The sequence below is a fragment of the Dipteris shenzhenensis genome, chromosome 17 (assembly GCF_047967505.1).
Source record: "Dipteris shenzhenensis isolate YYH24624 ecotype China chromosome 17, Dip_SZ_1.0, whole genome shotgun sequence".
Taxonomy (NCBI): Eukaryota; Viridiplantae; Streptophyta; class Polypodiopsida; order Gleicheniales; family Dipteridaceae; genus Dipteris; species Dipteris shenzhenensis.
In genome coordinates this window covers 53,996,266-54,019,141 of record NC_141612.1, presented here as the reverse complement: position 1 = coordinate 54,019,141, position 22,876 = coordinate 53,996,266, and the positions used below count along the sequence as shown (strand labels likewise).

At 41.2% G+C, this 22,876-nt stretch overlaps 1 non-coding gene across 1 annotated transcript; it reads right to left on the bottom strand.

Annotated features, from left to right (window-relative positions):
• Positions 1–22,573: 22,573 nt before the first annotated feature.
• On the bottom strand, positions 22,574–22,655 carry TRNAS-UGA (transfer RNA serine (anticodon UGA)). Its single transcript has one exon. It is a non-coding gene; the product is annotated as a tRNA-Ser (tRNA).
• Between the last annotated feature and the right edge of the window lie 221 nt (positions 22,656–22,876).

Sequence of the window (22,876 nt, the reverse complement as noted above, 5' to 3'; positions counted from 1 at the left end):
TCAATGGAATGTGTACTAGCTGGATCTCTAAATGTTTTTCTCAATGGCTACTTAGATGAAGTAGTATGCATGCAACAACCATCAGGGTATGTTGCTCAAGTTTACTGACTCAAGAAAATATTTATGGATTAAAGCAAGAACTTAGCAGTTGCTACCAAAGAATTAACAATTATTTTGTTGATCCAACTTGCTTCAAGTCCAATGAAGGTCATACTCTCTACTACGAAGCTCACGAGGAAGACATCATCATGGCACTTTTGTACATGGATCATGTGATGGCAACTGGAAGCAATGAAATATTTGTCATGAAGTTAATAGAAGATTTATCATATTTTGACATGAAAGACCTTGGACCTATGTATTATTGTCTTAGCATTGATTTTTGGAGATATGCAGATAGCACTATTATGAGCTAGTAGTAGAAATATGTGGATAGCCTTGTAAAGAAGTTTCATATGGTAGACTCCAAGATTGCAACCACCCCCATGGAGAAAAATTTGAAACTAACAAAAGATCTAGAAAGTCCTGCAATAAATGACAAGATACATCAATACCTCATTGCATATCTTATCAATATAAGTATCACAAGACCATATATTTGTTATGCAGCAATAAGTTCATCAGCACAATTCATGGCAAATCCCAAATGGTCTCATTGCAAATGCAACCAAGATAGTCTTGAGGTACATTAGAGGTACAAGATGATTTGGAAATAGAATCAAGAGGCAAGCATGCAAGGTTGCATGGATATTGTGATAGTGGCTATGTAGAAGATCTTAAGGTCAAGAAGTCCATACAAGGACGTGCATTTTTTCTTGGTCAAGTTTCAATATAATGGTCATCCTAGTAGGTGCATGCAAGCCTATGTGGCTCAGATATTATTCTCATATATAGACATATACATTATTTTGATGACACAAATCCAACAACCATATATTATGATAACCAATAAGCTCCATTGGCCAAAATAATTTGCATAAATGTTGGTTGCCAAATAGCCCCAAAAATCCTACTTTCTCGGTACTTTTGGTATCACAAATGTGCTTGATGACGCTGGATATGTCTTGTTATTTTGCACAGCCTACAGCACTATATAATCTAGGCATGCATCATAGGCTTTTATGGCATAACATTTTGTGAACCACACCGACGTATTTTGCTAGTACCACATGTACAAGAATAGAACAGCCTAGTAGGATTGGGTTATTTACAGTACTAGGGAAGAGGGACATGATTTACCCCTTCACAAGCTTGGGTTATTTATTTATAAATTGCAAGTTTGGGTTATCTAGCCAAGAATCTAATATATCATTCAAGGACAAAGCACGTTGACGTCAAAGAGCAATTCATCAAAGAAAAATGTTACTTGGTGACATCATATTGCAACATTATGATAACAAAGATAATGCTTTAGACATCTTTACCAAACCACTTGGGAAGAGTTTTTTGAGAAACACTAGCAAGATCTTGGTTTTGACTAAGAGGAAGTACACCCCCATCGAGGGGTTGTGATGGAATGTAATATTTAGACCTTCTTCATTCCTTGAGTCATCATCTTGAAGAAAGGCCTCCTTCATGATTTTGATTCTGAGGGAAGGTCCTGAGGAGTCATCTCAACATCATGTTCATATTATGGATAAGCACTAATACAAAAGAGTGCTAAAAAGAAAAAAGGGTTGGAAACCCTAATCCTAATGCTGAAGGGTTTGTATATATTCATTGTTTACAAATAATCTAGTGTATAATTAGTTGCTTTTATTATGCTTTAGGTGTGCTCTCTCTTCTCATCTCCACTCTTCTCTTTATCTCTTAATTTTTATTCACCTCTACCTACACATTCTATCCTATGAATAGGCTCTATTAATAGTTCATGAAGAAAAAGTGCTTGAACTATGGATAATCAAGCAAATGACAACACAAAAAATAAATATCTATGTCAGATTTTTTGACGTTCAAGTATCATCCCACAAATGATGCTCAATGGGGATGCTTAAATGGTTCTTTTGGCCTTTTCAAACCTCACCAGTTCCTCTAATCAAACATGCAAATGAGGTTATTTCAAACCTAAGCAAGAGGGAAATTATGGAAATTGTATTTCTTGCATTATTTTCTTATGATATTTTAGTCTTGGAGACTATGGCAAAGTACACCATGGAATTGCATTAGAAGCAATGGGGGTTATAGAAGATACAATGGCAAAGTACTCCATGGAACCACACTAGGTAAAGAATAGGGATTTTAGAGGATCCTTTGCATCATTTAGTTGGATATACTTCATTGATCCTATATAATTCCATGCTACTTAACATGGAATTGCAAGCATTCCATGTTCAATATTACTATATGGTCAATATTACAAGCAATTCCATGTCAATACTGTAAGAAAATAATACAACGTCTGTGCTCAACAGATAACAAGATCACGTACGCAAGAGAGAAAACAAGATAGTATGGAGAATCAAAAATTTGATTATTGTAGAACTGATACAATAGATGGCGCTGCCTCCCAACCGTGTGCTCCTATGAAAGAAGCTTCAATGGCATGTTGGAAATAGTAGAAGACGGAGGCTAGATGCTAAGGAATCAGGGTTGCTGTAGCCAGTGATGAAATGGGCTTCACGGGCTTGCTCTTATATAGCCACCAGTCGTAGTCGGTTAGGCTCAATTGGGTGACTGACCCAGTCTGCCCAAAACAATCGACTGGGGGTCGGTCCCGAAATAGGCCACCGACCATACGATAGAATCGGTGCGCAAAATAGAGCAACTGACCTAAGGTCACCGTTCGGCCCAGAGCCATCCGGGATCATCTGAGGCTCCAAACAGGCCCTGCAACCTGAAAGTGGACTGCCCCGAGAAATGCTCCGTCTACCCTCAGTGCGGTCAGTCAAGGGATGCCTTCCCGCACTTGCATGTAGCCTAGTTGGCGGTGTGCCAACTCTATCTGAAGCCGTCCAACAATCAGGCCACACATGGCCCCCATCTGGTGTCCAAACCAGGACCTACCGGATAACCGAGCTACTCAAATGCCTTCTCCTCATATGGGGGGCTTACAAGTAGAGTTAGTTGGTTCACGTGTAGTTACACGAGAGTGGAGCATTGATATCTAACACCCCCCCTCAATGTCCACCCGCAAGTGAACTTACTTTTTCGGCCCAATGCCAAGTCGATGAAGATGCCTCTCCAGCAAGTCTCTTCCAAGAGCCTTCGTGAAGATGTCCGCAGCATTCTCTATAGTCGGACAATACACCAAGTCGTCCTCTCCATCCATGATGAGCTCGCGTACAAAGTGATATTGAATCTCAATGTGTTTTGTGCGAGCGTGGAACACCGGGTTCTTTGCAATCGCCAATGCAACTTTGATTGTCACATGATAACTGCATAGGCTTGTTCTGCACTGCACCCATGTCCCCCAAAATCCTCCTCAACCACACTGCCTTGCAAGAAGCAAAGCATGCATATTTGTACTCAGCCTTGGTAGAAGAAAGAGCAACTGTGGGTTGCTTCTTGCTGACCCATGACACAACTCCAGATCCAAGTGAGAAACAGTACCCTGTCACTGATCTCCTGCTGTCCACATCTCCTGCCCAATCCGAGTCACAGAATTCGGTCAAGACATTGCCCTTGGTATAGGTGATTCCATAATCAAGTGTGCCTTTGATGTATTTCAGCACCCGTATCCCTGCCCTCCAATGGTTCTCCCGAGGCTTATTGGAAAACTTGCTTAGTACACCAGTCGCAAAATTGATGTCCGACCGTGTGCTACACAGGTAAATCAAGCTGCCCACAAGCCTTCTGTACTTCGCTTCGCCCACCAATGGTGATGAATCCTCGTTTGAGAGCTTCGCGTCAACCTCCATAGGGGTACCAACTATCTTGCACTCAGCCATGCCAAATGCCTTTAGTATCTCTCCAGCATACTTCAGCTGTGAAATGAAGATCTGTTTCAGCTCTTGCCAAACTTCAATCAGTCCGAGGTCTGTCATTTCAAACTCTCTTCCTAGCAAATGCTTCGTCTGCGAGATCTTCTCTTCATGGTTTCTTGTTATGACAAGGTCATCCACATAAAGGACCATGATCATACACCTGCCTCCTTCTCTGAAGATATACAAATTTGCATCAGATGGGCTCCTCTCGAACCCGTTTTACTGAAAGTAGGCATCAATTCGCTGGTACCATGCTCGTGGGGCTTGTTTCAGCCCGTAAAGTGCCTTCTTCAATTTGCAGACTTTACCTTCTGAACCGGGGATCTCAAAACCTGGTGGTTGTTCCACGTATACCTCCTCCTTGAGATCTCCATTCAGAAAGGCGGATTTCACATCCATCTGAAACACGGGCCAACTTCCCTGGGCAGCTAAAGCCAAAACACTGTGAATTGTGGTTAGTGAGCTGTGGGAGCAAAAGTATTTTGATAATCAAAACCATGTACCTGTGCAAATCCTTTTGCCACGAGCCGAGCCTTGTACTTATCCAATGTGCCATCGGACTTGTACTTGGTCTTGTACACCCACTTGGTTCCGATTACCTTGCGTTTTGGTGGTCGATCCACAAGGTCCCAAGTGTTGTTCTTCATTATGGAGCCATACTCCGATTGCATAGCCTCCATCCACCTATCATCGCCCTGTGCCTCTTCAAGACACTTGGGTTCATCAGCACGGATCACTTATGTCATCAAAGCATAGTTGACCAAGTGTTCCTGTGCCCTTCTTTGCTCCTCTAATCTCTTGGACCGGCGGTGTTCGAATGGTTCCTTCTCAATGGCTGGAGGTTCTCTGTCATCCAAAAGCTACTTTACCCACTTCCGGAATGGTCGTTGCCGTTGTGGTTCTGCAAGCTCTTCATCATCTTCTTTGTCTTGAATCCTCCCAAGCACCGTTGGGGGAGTTCGGTCTGCTATTGGTGGTGGTACTGGATGGATATCATGGTCCTAGTTGTCTGGGAAGGAAGGATCCTCCTCCATTTGATGCGGCTATTCTGAGAAGACCACATCGCGACTTACAATTACCTTCTTGGTAACAGGGTTATAGAGACGGTAACCCTTTGCCTCTTCACTGTAGCCCAAGAAAATACACTTTCGGCTCTTCGTCCTCGTAGCATCAGGGACATGCACAAAACAGTCACATCCAAAAACTTTGAAATGTGCAGCTAAAGGTTTCTTACCATAAAAGGCTTGCAGGGGAGTCATCCCGTTCACAGCCTTCATGTAGCTACGATTCAGGATGTAAACTACAGTGTTACATGCTTCAGCCTAGAAAGTCTTTGGCAAATCTTTCCCTTTCATCATACTTCGGCCCATTTTGCAGATGACGTGCATCTTGCGTTCTGCTACTCCATTTTGCTGTGATGTATGTGGCAGGGGTTTCTACCTCTTGATCCCGTGATTTTTACAGTAACTTTCGAATTCAGTCAATGTGAACTCTCCACCTCTGTCTGATCTCAACTTCTTCACCTTCCTCCCCGATTCTTTCTCGACCATTACATGCCATTCCTTGAACCTACTGAAAGCCTCATCTTTTGTCTTCAGGAAGTATATCCATATCCTTCTACTGTAGTCATCGATCAGCGTCATGAAGTAGTAGGAACCACCCAAAGCTTCCGTCTCCATCTTTCCACAGAGGTCCGTGTGAACGAGCTCTAGAGGAGCCTTTGCCCTGCTGGCCTCTTTAGGAAAGGGATGCCGATGCTGCTTGCCCATCATGCAAGCTTCACATACATCGGGCAGATTTGAAATTTCTGGTAGGTCTGCAATCATTCCACCTTTATGCATTTCCTTCAAAGAACTAAGGTTTAGATGACCAAACCTCTCATGCCACAGCTTAGTGTTCTTCACATCTGCTCGAGCACTGAAAACTGAGAGTTCGTAAATGTTGTTGCGCCGTGTACCTTTACCAACGACCTTCCCTTGAAGATCCAAAATCTGTGCACCATTCTTATCGAATTGAACTTTGAGGTCCCGATCCATGATCGCAAAAACGGACAACAAGTTCCTCTTGATATCTGGCACATAAAGAACATTGGACAACTGTTTTACAATTCCATCTGACTTGAGAGCAATCGTACCTTTTCCTTTTGCTAGGCATTTTGCATCATTGCTGACTGCTACCAGGATGTCATTCCCTACCGGCTATAGAGAGGTATACCAATCCTTCCGACTGGTCATGTGGCGCGATGCACCACTGTCAATGATCCAAGGTTCATTCGCAGGTATATGAACTGCCTCCGTGCGAATCTCCTCAATTGCGACGAACAGCTCTATTGGTACTGCTTACGCACTATTGCTGGACTCTTTCTTTACTGTGTTCTTCTCATCTGCAATCTTCTTTCGGCACTCGGCACTCATTCTGCTTGTGCCTTGCCTTGTTGCAATAGAAGCACTTGATCTTCTTCTTTCTCTTTTTATCATCAGAAGAAGATGGGTTACCAGAGTCCTTACCCTTACCTTTCTTTGATCCGGTCTAGAAAGCCGAATCTTCTCCAACAGTCCTCATCTTTTGACGCATCTCCTCCTCCAGAAGCATTGCGCTAAAATCCTCAAAGTTGAGGGGCGGATTTTTGTTCTACGTATTCAACGATGTAGCAAGACCGTCGTACTTTGGTGGGAGAATCCGTATGCACCTTCGTGCTAGATTCTCGCTGGTGATGGTGATGCCAATCGCAGTCATCTAATCACGCAGATTCTTCACCCTGGTGATGAACTTCTCTGCCGCTTCAGACTCAGACAACTTCTCGTTCGCGAGTTGAGTCTCCAGATTCTGAATCCGCGTCTAATTCATGGTCTCGTATTGATTTTTCAAGACTGTCCATGCCTCCTCCGCTGTGGTGACATGTTGAATTAACACCATGACGGAATCACTAACACTGCAGACAATAGAACACAGTGCATCTGCATTTCTTCTTGTCCACGCGAGAATCTCATCCGCAGTTGGTACTATCTGTTGTCCTACATTGGCTGGATCTGGTCTCGCAACCGGCCTCACGTCCACCCTAGTAGTAGTGTCCCAAAGCTCATATGCGCTTAGGATGGTCTTCATTTTGAACTTCCAGAGTGGATAGTTAGAGCCGTCCAACTTTCTGCTTTCACCAAATGGTGGGATTCGTAGTCTTGCGGGTTGGGCCATCTCTCACAATCTGCTCGCAAACAGAAACACACTACCAAATCTTCTTGGTAGAGTCCAAGCTCTGATACCATGTAAGAAAATAATACGTCTGTGCTCAACAGATAACAAGATCACGTACGCAAGAGAGAAAATAAGATAGTATGGAGAATCAAAAATTTGATTACTGTAGAACTAATACAATAGATGGTGCTGCCTCCCAACCATGCACTCCTGTGAAAGAAGCTTCGATGGCGTGCTGGAAACAGTAGAAGACGGAGGCTGGATGCTAAGGAATCAGGGTTGCTGTAGCCAATGATGAAATGGGCTTCACGGGCTTGCTCTTATATAGCCACCAGTCGTAGTCGGTTAGGCTCAATTGGGTGACCGACCCAGTCTGCCCAAAACAGTCGACTGGGGGTCAGTCCCGAAATAGGCCACCGATCATACAATAGAATCGGTGCGCAAAACAGAGCCATTCGGGATCATCTGAGGCTCCAAACGGGCCCCGTAACCCAAAAGTGGGCTGCCCCGGGAAATGCTCCGTCTACCCTCAGTGCGGTCAGTCAAGGGATGCCTTCCGCACTTGCATGTAGCCTAGTTAGCGGTGTGCCAACTCTATCTGAAGCCGTCTAGCCATCAGGCCACACATGGCCCCCATCTGGTGTCCAAACCAGGACCTACCGGATAATCAAGCTACTCAAATGCCTTCTCCTCATATGGGGGGCTTACAAGTAGAGTTAGCTGGTTCCCGCATAGTTACATGAGAGTGGAGCATTGATATCTAACAAATACCGATGTCACATGTTATTGATATCGTGCTTCATTATTATATGTACTAATCATAATTTTGTTAGAATTGATTGATTTGGTGATTTTTTCAATTGATTGTTACTAATGCAATTGAATATTGAGTACAGGTGATGGATATATGATGAGGATTGGAGATAGCATGTAGATACTAATTGAATCATTGCATGATGCTTTTTTTATGGTCATGGACCACTTTTTGTTTTGCATTCTTATTATATACTATGAGCAATATTTTTTTAAGAGAAGAAATAAATTGTTTTTGATAAATTAGGCCCTATGGGGTTGTGCAAAATTATTCCTTGCATTCATGATAAAGGGATAATTTAAGACATGATATTTTTGGCTCTTAGTGCTTTGATGCAAAGATCACAAATACTCTAGATGGGGAAGCATGGGCCACCCATCTAAGGAGGGGAATTTTCACCTAGTTGGTCTCGCTATCCTCTTACTATGCATTTGGTTCTTTTTTAGTTAATCTAGTTGTGTCCTCTGTGTTTGAATAATATCAAATATTGGTTTCAAGTAGGATCAAGCCTTGTAAAAGTAGTGCACCTAGGAGTGAATAGGTGTGTGAAGTTGTGAACAATGACAAGTCTGAGCAAAATAACTCCTTAAGCCTAAGTTCAATACCATGGGTAGCTTGGACATATTGGCTCCACCAATCTAGAATCCAAGCTGAGCAAAATAACTCTTTAAGCCTAAGGTCATTACCATGGGTAGCTTCGACACATTGGGTCCACCAATCTAGACTCCAGGCTTGACATAGAATTTAGAAATGGTTTAGATAGCACCACATTGAGTGAAGAGGTCTATTAGCATCAACCTCATTAAGGTGTAAAGAAATACAAGAAGGAGGGGCATGTGAATGGAGTTAGTTGAATAAATGAGAGAGAGAGAGAGAGAGAGAGAGAGAGAGAGAGAGAGTACCTACCCTAACTTGAGTCCATACAACCCAAAAGCTAAGGTAGTAGGTCATTACCTTTTTAAGTGTGGAACTTCTAGAAAAAGTTACTTTTAGAGACCCATCTAGAAATCTCTTCATCAGAGGTAATATTTTTATAAATTGAAATGAGTATGAGTTCTTTCCTTGCTAGAGGTGGCAATGTTGATGACATGATGCCTAATTTTTGCTTTCAATGACAGTCAAAGTTTTGAACTGCATGCTTTACTACTGCACAAGTAATAACATCTTGGACAATCCCTAAAGAAGGAAACGACAAAGCATGAACCAAATTATAACTTCATTGATAATAGAGGTTGGAGATGCTACATCATAATCCAATCATTATGACCAAGAATGGCAGTGATAGATTGTAGGGAAGCTTCCTCCTTGCATTCAATGCTAAGGCTACTTTCACGGACTAGATTTATGAAAACATGAGCCTTCATAAGAATTCATAAATTGAGTCGACTTGGAATGTCTCTGGCTAAAGAAATATAGTTCTTATTGAAACAGGAGGGGATCCAATATCACCACCATATGAATCCATATAGAGATAGGGTCAAAATCAAGTCTTAAAGTTAGAATACAAGCCAAAGCACAAATAGAATAACCACCATATGCATCCATAACACTACTAGTGTGATAGAAATAAAAAGCATGAAATAATCATGTTTGTGTGTTTTTGACGCCTACATAGCCAATCCCCGCAAATATCTACCGATGCATTCTATTAAATGCCAAAATGTGTGGAATTATTTTGAGGAAATAATTATAGAACAACAAGGGAATAATTATTCAATTAAAAAGAAATACTTTAAACAAATTAAAATGTAACAACATATTGCCATCATTAGTGCAAAACCTAGTCACATGCCTATTGCATATGAAGTGGTAGGTCCCTACCTTACTACTAAAGACAAGGCAATGCTCCCTTTCAATATCTTAGCAAGATCTTAGCACTTTGGAAAATGAAAAGGCAATAGATTAGAATGAGAAGTCAATGGAGTGGGTTTCCATATCGTTGGTATGGATCACAATGCATGACATCATCTAGCATGGATATAGACCTAAGCTAAATATCTAGCTGCCAGTTTGCCATGGGGTGGACACATTGAAAGTTGTACATTAAATCACATGCATGAATGTTTGACTAAGAAGATTTATTATCAAACCAACGTTGCACTCTGGTTGCAAATATTTCGGTTGGCTCTTAGAAGCAAGAGATTGAGAATCAAAAGCTTAAAGTCAGGGTTTATCTAGAGGAAAGAGTCTAGAAATTCATTTAATCACCCTTGAATCAATATGTGGGTTGGCATGGACAAGCTCTTAAAAGCAATCACTCTTTAATAAGTTTGAGATATACTTATAGATTGACTTTTATAAGTGAGAATCAAGCTTAAAGCTCAGAACTATTTGGAGGCAAGCATCTAGATGGTGATTAACATGTAGAGAAGAGAGCTAAAATGATTACATTTCTCCTGGTCTTTTTGGGATCCAAACTGGCAAACATCTATTTGAGGATGATAAAGGCAGTCTTTGGAAAAAGATCCATCCATTAGCAAAGGGGAAATCCTATTGTTCCTGTTGGAGGGACCCTACATCGGCCTTCTTGTCAAACGTGTAGAAATGACCAAGCTATGTGATGTACATCTAGCCCCAACATACAATTACCTGGGATATTGGAACCTAGGATACTAGATATTAGATACCTAGAATTTGGAGCATCAAAACTTAAAACAAGGAATCTAGAATTTGAAACTTGGAACTATAGACATAAACCTTCTAACTCATAAAACTAAAATATGTAAGCTCGATACATGGATTCCATTTGCTAAGGCCAAAACCTTGGTCCCCGAGGAACTCAAAGACCAAAATAAAATGGATTGGGAATCAATAGCAAAAATGTAATCTAGAAGGAATCTGTACCCTGAGAAATAAACCTTATCTTAAATACTAACAATGTGGTTGAATATGATGGTATGGTGGCCAGCTTCTATGTTGTAAACATGTCATAATCCATAAGGATTTATAAGGAACTTATTCTATAGGATTGATCTAGCAATTTTGAAGCTTATATATGTGAGCACGTGTGTGCATGTGATGGTAACCCAAGAGTAATAGCATATGTAGCAAATGTGATGGTGACTCAAGAGTAATAGCATATGTAGCATCTTATCCACCTTCCAATACAATGGCATATACATAAGCAATTCAAGAGAAAATACATATGTGCATATAGTCTATATATTGCATTATACATAATAGATCATACAAATGCATATACATCAACATATAAAGTTGCATGTGAACTTGGCAATTTAATAGTAAATCATGTATATGGCACCAAAAAAAGTAACATCTCATAGCAGTTAGTGAGCTTTGATAGCATAAATCTTGTCATATGAGTAATTTTTGAACACACACAATACACCATGTCTTCATCGTATTTTAACCAACTGGTGGGTTAATGATGCTATCATGTAGTAGCACTGGTTCTTTAGATATTATTATTAACAACATCACGTGCCCATACTACATAGTACATTATAGTCCTTCAACTAGTTTGCAACTTAGTTAATTTTATCTACCACTAGGTAGTTCATTTGTGTTTCATGAGTACAACATCTTCTAACATTTAATACATTTTTTAATAAAATGGAAATTCCCTCAATTGTTTTGATTGTCCATATAGAGTGCCACATCAAGGAGGTTTGAACTCCTATTGATCACTACCGATATCCTCCAAGGGGAGGTTTTTTGCAACATGAAACTTTTTCCACATGATGTTAGGAAAGCCCACATTCCATGGGAGAGGGTGGATTATTTTGTTAAAGGTGAGAGCAAAATGAACACTGATTTTGTAAACCGAGAAAGTTGCATATTGTAGCAACAAGGAACCAAATGAATGTTGTTGGTTGAGCCACACAATGTAGGTAATTTTTAATCCTTCCAATAGCCAGTCATGTTTTTTGTGCCCACGCTGCTGCTATCATTGTACCTTTTGTAGATGTTAGTGTTCTTATGGACCAAATAACAAAAGAAAAGATATGTCCACTCCTTTAGCATCTAACACACCACACAAGATGAAGAAACACCTGTGTAGGACAAAGACACATCCTCCCACTGAAGACTACTACAAAAGCTAGACCATGTAAGAAATTTGCCTCTTATGAACATGGTTGCAAATGTCATTTCATTGCTAAATGTCATGGTTGCAAAAGATTATGTGCTTGGCTGAGTGTGGCATCTCTCACATATTGAAAAACATGGACAAGAATGATGAGATTTGCAGCAGTAGGCGAGGTAGCATATGAGAAGGATGACTTTGAAAGGAGCACAATCTATGCTCCCTGGATATTCATTAATAAAAAAGAATGAAATTTTTAGCAACTTGCATAGGGATACACATCATAACAAGTTATGCATTTATATATTGATTTGGTCTAAAGTAAGAAGCATGAAAAATCTTCTAGACCTTCGGTGAAAATTCTTTGATAGCCCTTGGGAGATATAGTTTTCTAATATTGAGGTACATTCTTAATGCTACCACTAAAATTGCAACTGATAGTTTCTAGGACCGTAGAGATAATGCCAAGGGTTTGTGGTCGATGATCATCTTGTTTATTTACCAAGACCAAAATGGCACCCTTGGCCATGCTTTCATATTGAATATCCAAACACCATGGCAATTGAGCATGCTTAAGCAAGGGGGAAGCAATGGACTTTTGACCATCGATGCCACATTGGCACTCACAAATGTAACATAATCTTTAAAAATTGTGAGAGGATTCATGTAGAAAAAATGTAACTATCATGTGCATTCAACAGAAGGACATTTTGGACTCATGTGCATTCAATAGAAGAACATTTTGAACTCATGTTTTTAATAGAAATATGTATCCAAAGGGATATCATAAAAAAAATTTTGAAAAGAGTTGCATATTCATATAGACAAAGGGTGCCTTTTAACCATACAATCTTCACAAATAAGGGATTTAAAAAATAGGCCTTGTAACGCACGTGTTATATAAGGGTTACACCCTTGAGAAAATTTTGAGCTTTATCTAGGGTTCTTGATTTCTTGTGGAATCCTTCTTTATGCAATTCCATTTGTACCCTATTTTGGTATATATGCACAACAGAGTGGTGTAATTGTAGCATGGGTGATCATGTCCTTGTCCATGAGTAAGGATAGTTTTTTGGCTAGAGACCTTCAAGAATACCACCTTGGTCCTAAGAAGTGAATGCCTTCATGGTCGATGATGCAGCATCAAAGTTATAGGGTATATGGGCACATGAGTTCATATTTTGGATAGAGAGATCTAGGGGATTCTTCTAAGATGTGCTTGTCATTTAGAAAGTTTTAAAACTTTGAGTGTGATCTTTGCAAACCTTGAAGGCATGCTCAATCAAGATGTTGTTTAAACCTTATTAGCATGGAGATGCATCTTGTCATGTGTCAGGAGGTATTTGGCATCCCCATCTACCTCTACTACATCTTGTACAAGACTAAGGGAGCCATGTTGAAAGAGCTTTGAGATATTATGTACATGGGAGGGCCATGTGGAAAGCATTGCAGAAGAGGGTGAATGAGCCAGTACTCTGGTTAAGACATTGCTCAAGTCCAAATATGCACATCAAGCTCTTTTCATCGACTACTTTAAGACATTCTAATAAGTATAATACAAATGTGAGACCCAAACATAGTGTGCTACTATTGTTATTGCCTCTTTTCTATCTCTTGAACATGACTTCTTTTCCATATCTTAGATATGTGGATTCTTACTTTGAGTCCTATAGGGAATCGAGATACAAATGGTGCTAGCTCTATATTGAAGGCTAAGTTTTTTACTAGTAAGAAAAATGCAAATGGTTATTATGGCAAGCTATCAATAATTCATTGTTGATACTTAATAATTATGACAGGCAGCCTAGGGGGAGGTTTTCATTTTTTAAGCTCTCCTTGAGCCACATGTCACAATCATGGATGTTGATACCATACAGATATAAGGGCATGAATTTTGCTTTATTTTGGATGTGTTTCTATCACTAGGAGAGATTTATTATAGCTTTTTATTGGGAAAATTGCGCTCTCCAAGGAGAAGAAGAAAATGAGCTCCTTCGCTATACTACGATTTACCTTCTCAAACGATTGCAATACACTATCAGCACAAGATCCAACTTGTCTATGAGCACAAGAATTGATACCACTAGCTTGGATCCTTCCATAGCTTCATCTTCCAACCAGTTTCATCTTGCAGCTACTACTGATGCAACCTCTCTATCTCTCACACACATAATTCTTATGATTAATGGCCGTCATGATCTAAAATATCAATGGCAGAATTGAGAGCCTGAATTGAGAGCCTCTTTTGCTCTAATGTTCGCTAGCTTTGGTGCTACTCCTACTGTTCACAAGTCCCAAAATTTCTTCAATTTTAATCAATTGAGCTGGCTTATGGCTATGTGGGTGCTATCACCAATCTTGAACAAGGCCATGAAGGCCTTTTGCATCTCTTTGTAAGTGGCATGGCGGGCATTGAACTCCATGATGAGAATGGCATGTGATGCAAGTGATAGTGTTGCATCCAACAAGAAAGGACCAATGGTAGACACAATGTTTTCTTCCATTAGGGGTTCATCTAGACTCCTCTAATCTGGATGAAACAACAGCAAGGAGCGCAAGAGAGCATGCTCTGCATCTAAAAACCTAACATTTTGGTGAAATTATCTTTTTCAACAGATTAGTCTATACAATTCTAGGAGTAGGAGAGTAAAATTTGTTAGCAAATTGAAAGAAACCAGACTCAGGAATTTGATTATATTATATTTAGGCCAATTAAAACATGGCATTGGACAAAGAAAATGGTAGGCTATCGACGCCGGCACATTTTACTTATTCAATAGACTGTGTTCCTGTACAGATTGAGGAGCCCATTTGCAAACATAAGGTCGCCTAGACTGATATTGTGGTTTAAGTGATTGGCAGGTTATATGTTGGAAAGCTTTAGTTACAATGCTCCCTCCATTGATTGCAGCTCCTTACTCTTTTTGCATCTCCATTGTGTATTTTTCAATAGCTCACCAAAAAAAAACGGCATTGAAAAAGTATGATCGGGGAAAAGGAGTGCGTGATTCACTTGGAAAAAATACAACGTGAAGAATTAGCATATTTGTGAACTTGGCCAGTGTCCATTAGTGGAGATCTTGAAGTAGAGAGCTTCACCCCAACAATCACTACGTTGCCCTTCCCTGTACATTACACTTTCTTTCTCGTCATTGTAAACTGAATTCTCAAGCGAGCTTCAGAAGGGAGCCTATGTTAGAGTATCGCAGCATTAGTTTTTTGCTAAAGCTATGTGTTTGTTTGCTTTCCTAATTTAGTAGTAGAAAGCATGATGTGCTTTCTGGTTGTATCTCTAGGAGAGATTTCTTATAGCTTTTGAGTTTTAAGCGTTTCACCCCATGGCAAGCCATAGGCTATATTTTGGTAGCCTTATTCGTGGTCGCTATACTCTTCATGTTTTCTAGATGCTGCTTCAAGCAGTTTTGATAAACTAGTGGGGAGTTTCTTATATTGTAGGACTAGGACTAGAGCTTAGATTGATCATTCAAGCAAATTATATCATCTACATCTCTAAATTCTTAAGTGTAGTGCAAGGAAATCCAAAGGACTCCATTTAACATCATCATCATCATGACACAAGGAGGAGGAGAAGGAGGAGGAGCAGCTTTGATGATCAATATCAGCAACTGCCAGAGAGAGTGCACTATATAATTTTATAGGACATAAGTCTTTTTTTACAACTCCAAGTGCAATTTGAGGGGGTAAGAAACAGAGAGAGGAGGGGAAATCTAACTTTGATTCATCAACCAAGCAAGGTCTGAAGCATTCCAAGGTTCAAGAATCAGGCGAGTGAGAGATAGAAGGATGGACAATTTCTTGAAGCTCTTCGAAGATCCTGAGGATATCGCCCATGAGCTCTGCCTTCTAGCACACTAGCTTCCACCAGTGCAAGTAGACTTTAAGGAAGAGTGAGCAAAACAACACCTGTGATTATATATTGCTTGTAGTGTGTAAGTAGCTTGATATTGTATCCCATAGCTACACTTTCTAAGTTTACCTGATAGCTAATTTCTATATCCATTGTTTTGTAGCAACCTTGAGCCGTCTTGGCATCCTTAGGAATATTCTAGAGAATTTTCAGACCTCAAACCATTGATTGTTAAGCTGGAAAACAGGTGGCAATGTTGCCATTTGGGCTTTCCAAGTTCACAAATTCTACTAGTTTAAACCATTCTACAAGCATGGCGCTATCGAAGATGGAGTGGTGCCAAGTGGATTCACTTGGAAAAGATGCAACATGAAGAATTAGCATATGACCATAACTAGGGATTCATGAACTTGGCCGGCGTCCATGAGTGGAGATCTTGACTGGTTGCATAGAGCTTCACCCAACAATCACTATGTTGCCCTTCCTTGTACATTTCATTTTCTTTCTCTTCTCATTGTAACCTGAATTCTCAAGTGAGCCTCAAAAGGAAGCCTGTGTTAGAGTATCGCAGCATTAGCTTTTTGCTAAAGCTATGTGTTTGTTTGCTTTTCTAATTTTGTAGTAGAAAGCATGCCATGCTTTTTGGTTGTATCTCTAGGAGAGATTTCTTATAGCTTTTGAGTTTTTAGCGTTTAACCCCATGGCTAGCCACAGGGTAGCATTCTTCAAAAATTTGAGGTCGCTATACTCTTCATGTTTTCTAGAAGCTTCATGTAGTTTTGATAAACTAGTGGGGAGTTTCTTACATAGTAGGACTAGGACGAGAGCTTCAAGCAACTTATATCATCTACATCTTTAAATTCTTAAGCGTAGTGTAAGGAAAGCCAAAGGACTCCATTTAACATCATCATCTATACTATTTCTTAAAGAGGGAGAGCTTCATGAGAGGCGGCCACGTGGACACCGATCCAACATGGCAGTTAAGTAGAGGTTTGGGAAGACGAGGCCTTAGGTTTGGAGGAGGTTCGAAAGAGGAGACTGCAAGTCCGATGGCACGACGTGCACAAGTCTGATGAATGTGCCACCACAGCCGTGCGACAATTGACAGAGGGACAGAGGGGCCAGTGACACCAAGGGCACGCGACAATCGACAAAGGGACAGAGGGGCTAGTAACACCACGTGGCACAATGCCAAGGGTGTGGGTGAATGGAAGACGGCACATGGCAGCGATAGTCTGACGCAAGCCAAACTGACACACGAACAGACTACACGGTGCGGACTAACATGCACAACAAAATAGGCCAAACTGACACGCGGACTGACTGTGCAAACAACAACACGGCGCAGATACACACATGGCCAAATAGGTCGACACGCAGATGGCCAGAGAGAGAGAGAGAGAGAGAGAGAAGAGAGAGGGAGAGAGAGAGAGAGAGAGAGAGAGAGAGAGAGAGAGAGAGAGAGGAGTGAGAATGAGAGAGACAAACAAACAGACAGACAGACAGAGACAGAGATAGAGATAGAGACAAAGATAGAAAAGAGACTGAGAGAGAGTGAGTGAGATAAGAGAGATTGAATGAGTGAGACAAAAGAGATTGAGTGAGTGAGATAGAGAGAGAGAGAGAGAGAGAGAGAGAGAGAGAGAGAGAGAGAGAGAGAGATAGAGAGTCAGAGATGAGAGAGAGAGAGAGAGAGAGAGCGGGGGGGCAAGTGAGCGAGATAGTCTCGAGAATGAAAAGGGCAAGAGAGAGAGAGAGAGAGAGAGAGAGAGAGAGAGAGAGATTGTCTGTCGTACAAACACATTGAAGCTTCTCTACAGGTTTTGGAGCTTGAATCATTAGATGACATTGAGAAAGCTAAACCATTTGAGTTTCTAGGATCATATGGAGAGAGAGAGAGAGATAGAGAGAGAGATATTATGTCATACAAACACATTGAAGCCTCTCTATGGGTGTTGTAGCTTGAATCATCAAATCTCATTGAGGAAGATAAGCCATGTCAGTTTGTAGGATCATATGTAGAGGCTAAGATTGATATACTTAAATTGAGTTATATTTGTCCCAGTAAAATGCAAAGATGAGGACAACTCATTGCTACACGCACACACACGCACACACACACACTCACACACACACACACTCACACATATTCAAGAAGCAAAATGTTACTACTCAACATGTGGTCTTTAAATACCTTGTAGCTAAACAATCAAAAGAAGTGAACCCATTAACACATCTTAAGGGGAGGTTGGTAAGTCAACTATAGGCATCTCAAAAAAGGATGAATAGTAGATATGCTTCGAATTATTGCAAGCAATGAATTTGATCCTTAGATCCCTTGAATTTAAAGATGACTAGGATTGACAAGATTCAAGCTTTGTTGTCAATGTTATCGACACTACCTCTCTTTGTTGTTGACTAGATGAGAGAGACAAAGAGTTGGTTAGCTCAACCCTTTCACATTCTACGCCATCATCCCTCTTCAAGCTATTGGATTGAAGCGAAGTTTTTTGTCTCACCTGCTCATTTGACCTTTATCCTTAGAATAGAATAAATGATGTATTGCATATACACCAATCTATTAACTATGTTTTAGTTTAGAGTTCTATTAAATATGCTTTTACCTTTTTAGATGTATGATTGAGAGAGATTGAGTTTTTTTTATTGGTTTCAAAATGTGTGTGTGTGTGTGTGTGTGTGTGCACATGCATGAGAGCGGGGCCCCTGGGGGGGGGGGAGAGAGAGAGGGAGGGAGGGAGGGAGGGAGGGAGGGAGGGAGAAGAGAGAACAAAGAGAAAGAGAGAGAGAGAGGGGGGGGGGGGAGGGAGGAGGTATAAAGGAGGGCTTCACATGGTAGTTTGAGGAGAGCTAGAAGCATTACCCACCTTGCTGTGTGGGAGCCGGGAGAAGGCAATTGAAGCTACAATAGCAAACAGAGCGAAGTGCACAATGCTTTGGGAGATGGGCGAGTAGAAATGAGCAACAAAGTCGGGCTATGGTGTAGTGCAATCAATTTATGGAAATGTGAGCCACAATCTATGATGTAAGTGCAAGCAATCTATGGAAGCATGAGTTGGCAATCGGCCCATCGCCTCGTGGCCTCAGTCCTGCTAACTTTGTCCACTCGTTGAGTGGGTCTCACAACCTCGATGCCACCTCCACGCCAACTCCTCTAATGTAGCTCTCTTTCATTTTAGCTCCAGAGGCATCTTCTCTTCTAGCTATGTTCCATTCTAGCTCTCTTCCTTGATTTGGTCATCGCGAGGTTCATTGCATCGCATAATTACGATGATATCTTTCCATTGGGGAAATCTAATGTAAGCCAGCTTCCGTACATGCAAACGCTCGAGTGTGCTTTTGCTGCTTTGCTCCATTCAATCAACTGATTGCTGGCAAGGGCCTCAATGATGGCATATAGTGGAGAATCACGTAGGAGCAAACCTTTGTAGCATAGGGTATTGATGAGGTAATGCAAGCTCACCATGGATTTTTCTCAGGAACATAAGGATGCGAAATATCATAATTTCGTCTGCTTGGATAAAGAGACCTTTGGGGACAAATTGAAACCAAATTGTCCGCAAAGACAATAGCCACTTTGAAATTGATTGCAGTTTCAAGTATAATATAGTCAACAATTTGTGTTGCAAAGCTCAAGAGTTGTAAACCTTTACCAAGCTTGATAGAAAGTTGGGTGGGAAAAAATTTCCATTGATAGGCGAATGGCAAAACTATCGATTTCCATTTACTTATTTGTGAGGTGCCATCTCATAGTAGGCAAAGGGCAATGCCATGTGGTACAACTCTTCGAATGCAATGTGGCACATAAAAAATGCAACCATCTTGACTAGAACACTATGCAATCTTGAGGACGTGCCCACAACGTCTCCCTGCCCATGACTTGCCCACCATGATTTTCACAGGCAATCACAGAGTGATTTGGAGGAACTAAGTCTAACTATTTTTCTTCATGCATATGAGACAATGACCATGATGGGTGCATGCCTTGACGCCAACTCCCCCAATGTAGCTCTCTTCCATTTTAGCTCCAGAGGCATTCTTCTATTCCAGCTCTAGAGTAATCGGTGCTTCAAGCATTGTTCCATGCTAGCTCTCTTCCTTGATTTGGTCGCCGTAAGGTTCATTGCCATTGCATAATTACGATGATATCTTTCCATTGGGGAAATCTAATGTAAGCCAGATTGCGCACACACCGCTCGAGTGCTGTTTTTGCTACTTTGCTCCACTCAATCAACTGGCCTGCTAGCAAGGGCCTCAATGATGGCATATAGTGGAGAATCAACTGTGACGTAGGAGCAAACCTTTGTAGCACAGGGTATTGACGAGGTAATGTAGGCTCACCATGGATTTTTCTTAGGAACATAAGGATGCGGAATATCATAATTCCGTCTGCTTGGATGAAGAGACCTTTGGGGACAAATTGAAACCAGAATTGGCCACAAAGACAATAGCCACTCTGAAATTGATTGCAGTTTCAAGTAGAATATAGTAAACGATTCGTGTTGCAAAGCTCAAGAGTTGTAAACCTTTACCAAGCTTGATAGAAATATGGGTGGGAAAAAATTCCATTAATAGGCGAATGGCAAAACTATCGATTTCCATTTACTTATTTGTGAGGTGCCATCTCACAGGCAAAGGGCAATGCCATGTGGTACAACCCTTCGAATGCCACGTGGCACATAAAAAATGCAACCTTCTTGACTAGAGTACTAAGCAATTTTGAGGACATGCCCACAACCTCTCCCTGCCCATGACTTGCCCACCATGATTTTCACAGCCAACCGCATAGTGATCTGGAGGAACTAAGTCTAACTATTTTTCTTCATGCATATGAGACAATGACCATGGTGGGTGCATGCTTCCAGTCCTAAACAAGTCGAATGGACACCTTTAAACTCAAGCAAGCTTATCATAGTCTCATGGAATTGAATACATTTGTACAGTGCTTTGATCTTGAAGATTTCATGCTTGATGTGTTCCTTCAATCTTATTCCAAACTCAATGAGATTATTTAGATTGCTTTAAACACATTCAACAAGCTTGAGCAAGAAATCCAAGGGGACGTCTACCTCCTAGGCCATGCATTTTCAACAAGCGGTTCAAAAGCTTGCCTGATAAACCTACGGATGATTTTTCCTTACGCAATAAATGTAGGACAAAGCTTGCGAACTTTGCAAATGCAATCTTTTCGGACCTTTTAAGACTCGTGTGTTCCACTGGCTCAATGTTGCTAGCAAGATGAATACTAATAAATCTGATGAGGTTGGCAGAATTTTAACCCTTACCCTTGAGCTCTCTCTCTCTCTCTCTCTCTCTCTCTCTATGTGTGTGTGTGTGTGTGCGCGCACGTGTGTTTTCACCCCAAAAAAGTGTGCATGCATGCACGTGTGTGTTTGTGTGTGTGTGTGTAATTACACCCTCAAAAAAAAGTGAATGTTGCATGTGCATGCGTGCGTGTGTGTGTGTGTGTGTGTGTGTGTGTGAGAGAGAGAGAGAGAATGGTCTCATGGCCTAGGTGGTAAATTGGAAATTCATATCATAAAAATTTCCCATTGATTGAGGCGTTAATGCTATACAAAATATGGAAAGCCGATCTATTTAAATTGGAGGTTGACCATCTATACTTCACTTTTATTGTCCTATAACCAAGACTGAGTGAGCTAAGCCAAGTTGCTCCTAGGGTTGAAATTTTATTTCTTGAAACTCGAGATAATCACCAGCTTCAGACCCCAACGGAGCGGGTCTCTTGCATGTCGTAGACGGGTCAGGCTACTCGTCATCATGAAACAAGGAGGAGGAGGACGTCTAACTTTGCTATCATTTACTCATGCACTTCTACCCCTGTGGTCGCCACGTCAGATCCGTAGGTGCTAGCAGCTCCATGCGTATCAACTCCGGGACTCCAACCGGTGTGGCTCTATGCCTTTGCAACGTGTCTACACCATGCCACGTGGCAAACCCACAAATGCCTCCTTTGAACCTACTCCGGGCCTCCAAACTCCTCTGCCTCGGATCTAACGGTGAATTTCCATCTGAATAAAGATCCAACGGTACATAAGCTCCAAAACCTCCGGAGCTCCTCGAAGCTCTCGGAACCTCCAGAATTCCTCCCCTAGCCAACCCTTCCTTTATAGATTAGATGTATGTGTACGTATCTGCCCCCCCCCTCCCCCTTTGCTGAACATGGCCCACCAACTTGGATCACAAGCAACCCTCCAAGGTACGTCGCGAATTAAGATAGGATAGCGCGAATTAATCAAGTACCCTACTTCCGGTGTGCGAAGTTAAGGTTTCTTCCTTTCCTCCCTTTTGCCTCTCGCGCCACTTTCACTCAGCGTCAGCGCCCAAATTTTCTTCCACACTCTGCAATTGATTCTACGTGAAAAGGATGTGTGAAGAAGACGAAGGAGCAATCAAGGAGTGACTACAATATGTAACTATCAATGCAACCTTGCAAATCTGTAGCTTAAATTGGGAGAGTGAAAACGCCAAATCGTACGGCGCAAGAAAAGCGTAAAACTGCACTACGTAGCAACGAGGGAATCAATTTGGATTCGCTACAATAATGGAGAAACACTACGCTTGTCTTTGGCGAGCCACAGCAGAAGCTTTTTAGGATTTGCAGCTAAGCGTCGCTACGACGTTGTCTTCAAAATAGTTCTTTGAGAAGTGTGCTGTGGGAAAACATTTTCTCTTGCCACATCAAAAGACGTCGTCGACAGCAGGGTTCGAACCTGCGCGGGCGTAGCCCAACAGATTTCAAGTCTGTCTCCTTAACCACTCGGACATATCGACTTGTCTTGATATCCAATGCTTAATTTATAATCTAAATACTCGAAAAGCGTTTCGTTTCCATGGGTCTTTCTTAAATATAATCCTTCTCGCAATTGGTGGTTTTCCTATCGTACTAAAAATAATAGTTTGGTGCCTTGGTTTATAATTTTATGCCTTACAAGCACTTCAAGATTGTAAATTTGTATGCAAAGGTTTTCAATCTCACAGAGGGGTTGGATCCT